The following is a 7269-nucleotide window of genomic DNA, read 5'->3' on the forward strand; positions in this document are numbered from 1 at the left end:
AGGTACTAAACACCTCTTTCCCAGGTCAGTGGCAGATCCCTAGAGCTGCAGCGATGAGTTGCCCTTAGTTCTTATTCTTTGATGTCTCTCTGCACACTGATTCTGTTATCTTCCTCCTCTCTACTGAAAATCTCTCCACTTTGGTTATCCATTGTTTCTTCCTTCCCTGATCATTCTACCTTCTCCTTCACTTGCATTTCTTCCTATTATTGTCACTTATGAATAGATTTCTCAAGGTTCTATTCTCAATCTCTTCCTTTAATATACTTATTTTCTTTCCCTGAGAGGATATCTAAACTTGAATAGTTTTAAATATTCCTTAAAAAGTATTTCCAAATCTATAACTCCTAAATTGTTTCTCTTGAATTTTAACTTCCTAAGCAGAAAAATCTAGGAGCTATTTGTAGAATTTTTTGATATTTCCAGTTAGACCAATAAGCCATGAAGGGGAGCAGAACTTGTGACCCCCAAAATATGCCTCTCTTCATAAAGATTGTCAAGCTGGTTATTATTTTTTTTTGCAATAGCAGACACAGAAAAGCTCTGAAAACCAAGTAGAAGTTATCCTTTTGTAAAAGACACATATTATAAGGGAAATCTCCATCTTAAGGATGACTGTCTCTGGAGGGAGGAGGCTGACAAATTATCTAAAAGCTCTTATCAATGGTGATGGGGAAGGGAGGAATTAAACCTACATTAACAACCGTACCCTTGTTAACTGGATTTTCCTGACAGCCCTCCATAACTCACTCTTCCCAACCCCTCAAAATCCCTTTTTGTATTTAACTGGAGATTGTGTTTAAGGTGGTGACTTGGGCCATTTCATACTGTTCATGGGGTTCTCAAGGCAAGAATACTGAAGTGGTTTGCCATTCCCTTCTGCAGTGGACCACGTTTTATCAGAACCCTCCACCATGACCCATCTGTCTTAGGTGGCCCTACATGGCATGGCTCATAGTTTCATTGAGTTAGACAAGGCTGTGATCCATGTGATCAGATTGGTTAGTTTTCTGTGATTGTGGTTTTCAGTCTGTCTGCCCTCTGATGGAAAAGGGATAAGAGGCTCATGCAAACTTTCTGATGGGAGAGCATTTGGCCACCTGATGCAAAGAACTGACTCATTGGAAAAGATCCTGATGCTGGGAAAGATTGAAGGCAGAAGGAGAAGGGGATGACAGAGGATGAGATGGCTGGATGGCATCACCAACTCAATGGACATGAGTTGTTGTTGTTGTTTTTTTCCATTTATTTTTATTAGTTGGAGGCTAATTACTTTACAAAATTGTAGTGGTTTTTGCCACACATTGACACGAATCAGCCCTGGATTTATATATATTCCCCATCCTAATCCCCCCTCCCACCTCCCTCTCCACCCGATCCAAAAATATGGAATGCTTCACGAATTTACATGTCATCCTTGCGCAGGGGCCATGCTAATCTTCTCTGTATCATTCCAATTTTAGTATATGTGCTGCCGAAGTGAGCACTGGACATGAGTTTGAGTAAACTCCAGGAGCTGGTGATGGACAGGGAAGCCTGGCGCACTGCAGTCCATGGGGTCACAGAGTCGGACACGACTGAGTGACTGAACTGAACAGAATTGAACTGGGCCATTTCAGATACTCAATTTTCCTGGGTATCTCTCACGCATACAGGAGACATTCATGTTATGAAACTGCTACTCATTTTTATTTTCTTGTTAATTTTTTTATCAAGGGGAGTGGAGGAAGAAATGTTCTTATTCAAGAACTAGAAGGGAAGGCTACTTTTCCTCCCTTACAACATCTAATCAAGACGCTACCTCAAAAATACTATTCCCTGACTCATTTCCTTCATCCTGAGTGCACTGCTTCCTCTTTAAAAAGTCATCATCTCTTGTCTGGACATGTGAAACCATCACTCAACTCTTCTCCACGTCTCTACTCTCTGATCCTGCATCTGTTTCTCTAACCGATACTTTGCTAGAGTATTCTCTCTAAAAATATGCCTAAACCTGTCTTTCTTTTACTTGTAGAGTTTTGGCAGTGGCTCTTCAAAGTATGCTCCAGCAAACAAATGTAAGGTTTATTTCTCTTTCCATTATTTTCATAATGTAATAAATCAGTGCCTGCTTATTTTGTCATTTCTCCAATGGGAAAAATGAAAATCAACAGATACAAGCCTGAGGTTGCTCTGAGATCTGAAATAGATCAGAAAATATAATTGATCTTGAATGGCCTCAACCTGAAATCAGTTGGAGTGCGGGTTGTGTTCCCAGCCGGAGATTGAGATTGGATCTCGGCAGTGAGAACACCAGATCTTAAACACTAGACCAGTGGTCAATGACAAGTGCCCTGGCTCTTTGGCTTTGCAGAAAAGAATTCCCACAAAGACAGAAGGTAGTACACAAGCAAGGTATTTTTTAAGAGGAAAAAAGTACAATGCGTGTGGATAGACACTTGGGCAGACTCAGGGAGAGAGAGGGTCACTGAGTCATGCCCTCATGGTAGTTTGAATTACTTTTGTGGGGTATTTGTTCCAGGTTTCCTTTGGCCAGTCATTTTGATTTGCCTGGTTCACAGTCCATATTTAGTGTACCTCAGTACCGCCCATGTGTGCACACACACCTCTTAGCCAAGAAGGATTTTACCAAAAAGGCATATGGATAGAGAAAATCCCTTGACATAGCTTGCTCTTTGACCTCCAAGGAGCCTTTTCAGCACATGTGTGGTCAGGGAGGTCTCCTGACTTCGAGAACAAGAAATATGTGGTCTGCACAGGGCCCAGGCTTCTCTCTTAATTGTCCTGCTATTCTTGTCTTAGAATTTTGGTCCATAGGGAATGAATCTCCAGTTGCTTTACCCTGGGGGGCCCACCTACTTCCTGCCTCATGATTATAATACAAATTTCAATTTTTTAGTCTAACATGCTGATCAGTTATACTTATTCAAACTCAGACAGCTTCTAAATAAATAAACATATGCAAAAAAATGCATAAATCCCATTGGCATTTGTCATGATATTATAAGTGGGCTACTCATTAAATAAGAAGCAGTAATCATTTAAAAAAATGGACATCCATCTGGCTGGATATTAAAATCACCTAGGAAGTTTGTTTGTTTTCTTACTGTTGATTCATAAGCCTCACCAGAATCTTCAGAGGTGGGGAGTGTACGTGTGCTCACACACACACACACATGTATTTCAAGACTCCCAGTTGATTCTAATAACAGACAAGGTTGAGAATCAGCAGTATCCTTTGCTAGATAAAGTGATTCTTCCACCAGTAGTAATGTTACCAAATGCAAGTTCCTTTGTCCAATGCCCAGTGAGGCCAAGCAAACCAAAATGTTGGAATTTAGAGCAAAGAAAGATTTATTAGAGGGTCAAGCAAAGAGAATGGGTGGCTCAAACTTCCAATAGTTGGGGAGAGAAGTTTTTAGAGGCAAAATTTGGGATAAGGGCTTCAGGATGTGTAACTTTCTTTGGATAGATTAGTGGTGGGATAAGGAGACTGCTCCAGAAATCTTGTGCTCAACTTGAAGTTACCATCCTCCACCTGGGTGGGGGCCTTAGTTCTGCAGAAGAACTCACAAGGTTTTGAATGCATATTTTGTCAGAAGGAACCAGGACTTTGCACCATTGTTGCACTATTGTTTACCGACTGCTCCTCTTTTGTGTCTTCATTCCCTCACTCCCTTGGTTAGCACCTGTTTGAATCTGCCCTTTGGAGCTCAGGGAAGGTCTAGGAGGCTGAGCCAAGACTGTGCATGCATGCTAAGTCACTCAGTCTTGTCCACCTCTTTGCAATCCCATGGATTGGAACCCACCAGAGGACTTAACCCACCAAACTCCCCTATCCATGGAATTTTCCAGGCAGGAATACTGGAGTGGTTTGCCATTTCTTACTCAAGGGGACTTTCCTGACCCAGAGATTGTACCTGTGGCTCCTGAGTCTCCTGAATTGAAAGGCAGAGTCTTTACCACCATGTCACTTTATCCTACAAATAAAAAATGGGGACATGGATAGAATTTGTAGGAGGCCCCCACAGGGTCCTGCTTGGTTTCAGTTACCCTCAGAGCTAGTTAGGGATGCAAAATATGGACTATGGTCTGTGACTGAAGCAATTTCTGAAAGTAGTCAGGGGATGTTACAGAGAAATATATTTGAATATTGAATTATACAAAGTTAAACACAAGAATTGATGCTTTTGAACTGTGGTGTTGGAGAAGACTCTTGAGAGTTCCTTGGACTGCAGGGAGATCCAACCAGTCCATCCTAAAGGAGATCAGTCCTGAGTGTTCATTGGAAGGACTGATGCTGAAACTGAAACTCCAATACTTTGGCCAACTCATGCGAGGAGCTGACTCATTGGAAAAGACCCTGATGCTGGGAGGGATTGGGGGCAGGAGGAGAAGGGGACAACAGAGGATAAGATGGCTGGATGGCATCACCAACTCGATGAACATGAGTTTGAGTAAACTCCGGGAGTTGGTGATGGATAGGGAGGCCTGGCATGCTGCGATTCCTGGGGTCAAAAGGAGTCGGACATGAATGAGCAACTGAGCTGATCTGAACTGAAACAGAACCGTTTAGTACTCTTAATAGGCAAATATAAGAAATGCGTCTTTAAGAAATGGTATGTTATTTAGAACTAAACAAACTCACTTATTACAGAGCACTATTATTTTGTTTTTTGCTTTGTTGGTTTGTTTTTCATAGAGTTTCCTCAGACCAAAAGGTTCCAAAGAAGACACTTTGTTGTTGTTGTTGTTGTTGTTTACTTGCTAAGTCATGTACGACTCTTTGTGACCCGGTGAACTGCAGCAGGCCAGGCGTCCTTGTCCTTCACCATCTTCCAAAGTTTGCTCAGACACATGTCCATTGAGTTGGTGATGCCATCCAACCATCTCAAACCATCTCATCCTCTGTCTTCCCCTTTTCCTTCTGCCCTCAATCTTTCCCAGCCTCAAAGTCTTTTTTAAAGAGTCGGTTCTTTGTATCAGGGGGTCAAAGTTTTGGAGTTTCAGCTTCGGCATCAGTCCTTCCAATGAATATTCAGGGTTGATTTCCTTTAGGATTGACAGGTTTGATCCATTTGCTGTCCCAGGGACTCTCAAGAGTCTTCTCCAGCACCACAATTATAAAGCATCAGTTCGTTGGCACTCAGCCTTCTTTATGGTCCAACTCTCACATCCATACATGACTACTGGAAAAACCATAGCTCTGACTATAGGAACCTTTGTTGGCAAAGTGATATCTGTTTTTTTAGTAGGCTGCCTAGATTTATCATAGCTTTTCTTCCAAGGAGCAAGCATCTTTTAATTTCATGGGTGCAGTTACATCTGTGGTGATTTTGGAGCCCAAGACACTTTAGCAAATATTGGTATAGCAATGCTTCTGATGGAGAACTAGGTGGTATAGTTACAATGGCAATTATTATTAAAGGCCTGTCCCACATATTCAGGAAATTTGCCTCCCTGAGCCCCGTTTCCCCCCATACCCTCTGCTTTAGCTCCTCTCTGAAGTACATAGATAATAGGATTTGATCCACATTTCCTGAATTGTTTGGCAGATATGAAGACCTCAATCCCCCACCAAATGAAAGTGTTAATTACTTGATGACCCTCAACACATAGCCCCAGGCCTCTTGGAGCCTAAGGACTGATAAAGTTACCCCCTATGACACCACCCTGTTCCCTCATCATCAGTCAGAGAACTGTACATATTCTATAAGGGCAACGGCCCATATAGTCAAAGCTATGGTTTTTCCATTAGTCACGTATGGTTGTGAGAGTTGGACCTTAAGAAGGCTGAGTGATGAAGAATTGATGCTTTTGAACTATGGTATTGGAGAAGACTCTTGAGAGTCCCTTAGACTGGAAGGAGATCAAATCAGTCAATTCTAAAGGAAATCAACCCTGAATATTTACTGGAAAGACTGATGCTGAAGCTGAAACTCCAATACTTTGGCCACCTGATGTGAAGAACGGACTCATTGGAAGAGACTCTGATGCAGGGAAAGATTGAGGGCAGGAGGAGAAGCGGACGACAGAGGATGAGATGGTTGGATGGCATCACCGACTCCATGGATATGGGTTTGAGCAAGCTCCAGGAGATATGAAGGACAAAGAAGCCTGGTGTGCTTCTATTCAGTGGTCCCAGAGTTAAGCGGGACTTAGAGACTGAACAACAACAATATGATCTGATCACATACCCTCTGACACCCTCTCCCTTATCTGGCTTTTGAAAATGCTTTGCTGAAACCCATCAGGGAACTTGAGGATTTGAGAGATGTGTGCCACCTCATCAACTTGCATGATCCTTTCTCTGCTCCAAACTTCTGTGTTTCAGATTGTTTGGCCTCACTGTGCATAGGGCACATGAGCTTGCATTAACATGTTCACTAACAACAGCATGCCCTAGTGATTTTGGTAATTTAAAATATCTCAAAAAATTGCCACTCACTATCAGGGAGGTGGTGTTACCCCAAGTTTAGAGCTATCATATAGCTAGTTGGTCATTAGTCCCAAAGAATAGGGGAGATTAAGTCTACCAGTCGGGAGTAATTCTCACTGCAAATCTCTGAATCTTATTAGCATTGGTTTATATCTTTCTTGTTGTCTTTGCTTTGACTCATTATGTAAACTACTGATCCCTGCTAGCACCATATGTAGATTTATTGAGTCCTTCAGAGTATTCCCAAAAGCTATCGAGGCTCAAATTTCTCAGAGAGGTTTTGCCCTATGAAAAGATCACAAAACTTCATAGCCGAAGGGGAACATTACAACAACAATACCAGTGGGATTACCTGGGCCTGATCAGAGTTATGCTGTGATCACATCATCTTTAGCCATCCACCCTTAACTTCCAAATGTCTACCAGAGATATATTTTTTCCCCTAAATCACTAATCAGATTATGTCATTCCTCTACTAAAAGATACTTTATTGGTTTCCCTTTGCTAAAGATTAAAATCTAGATCTTTAGTGTGACATTTAAGAAAGAGCCATAATATAGAATAAGTTGCCTTTTTCACACATATTCATACACACTCATACACCCACACACTCTCTCTCTCCACTTTTCTGTCAATTCCAGTGTGCTCATGCTCATTCGCTAAGTTGCATCTGACTCTGCAAATCCATGGATGGTAGCCCCCCAGTCCCCTCTGTCTGTGGGATTTTCCAGGCAAGAATACTGGAGTGGGTTGCCATTTCCTATTACAAAGGATCTTCCTGACCCATGTATTGAAACTGTATCTCCCATGGCTCCTGCACTGGGCCAATT

At 42.0% G+C, this 7269-nt stretch overlaps 1 non-coding gene across 1 annotated transcript; it reads right to left on the bottom strand.

Annotated features, from left to right (window-relative positions):
• Window positions 1–1380: 1380 nt before the first annotated feature.
• On the bottom strand, window positions 1381–1487 carry LOC139031938 (U6 spliceosomal RNA). The gene has a single exon (XR_011484488.1). It is a non-coding gene; the product is annotated as a U6 spliceosomal RNA (small nuclear RNA).
• Between the last annotated feature and the right edge of the window lie 5782 nt (window positions 1488–7269).

This window comes from Odocoileus virginianus, chromosome 28 (genome assembly GCF_023699985.2).
Source record: "Odocoileus virginianus isolate 20LAN1187 ecotype Illinois chromosome 28, Ovbor_1.2, whole genome shotgun sequence".
Classification (NCBI taxonomy): Eukaryota; Metazoa; Chordata; class Mammalia; order Artiodactyla; family Cervidae; genus Odocoileus; species Odocoileus virginianus.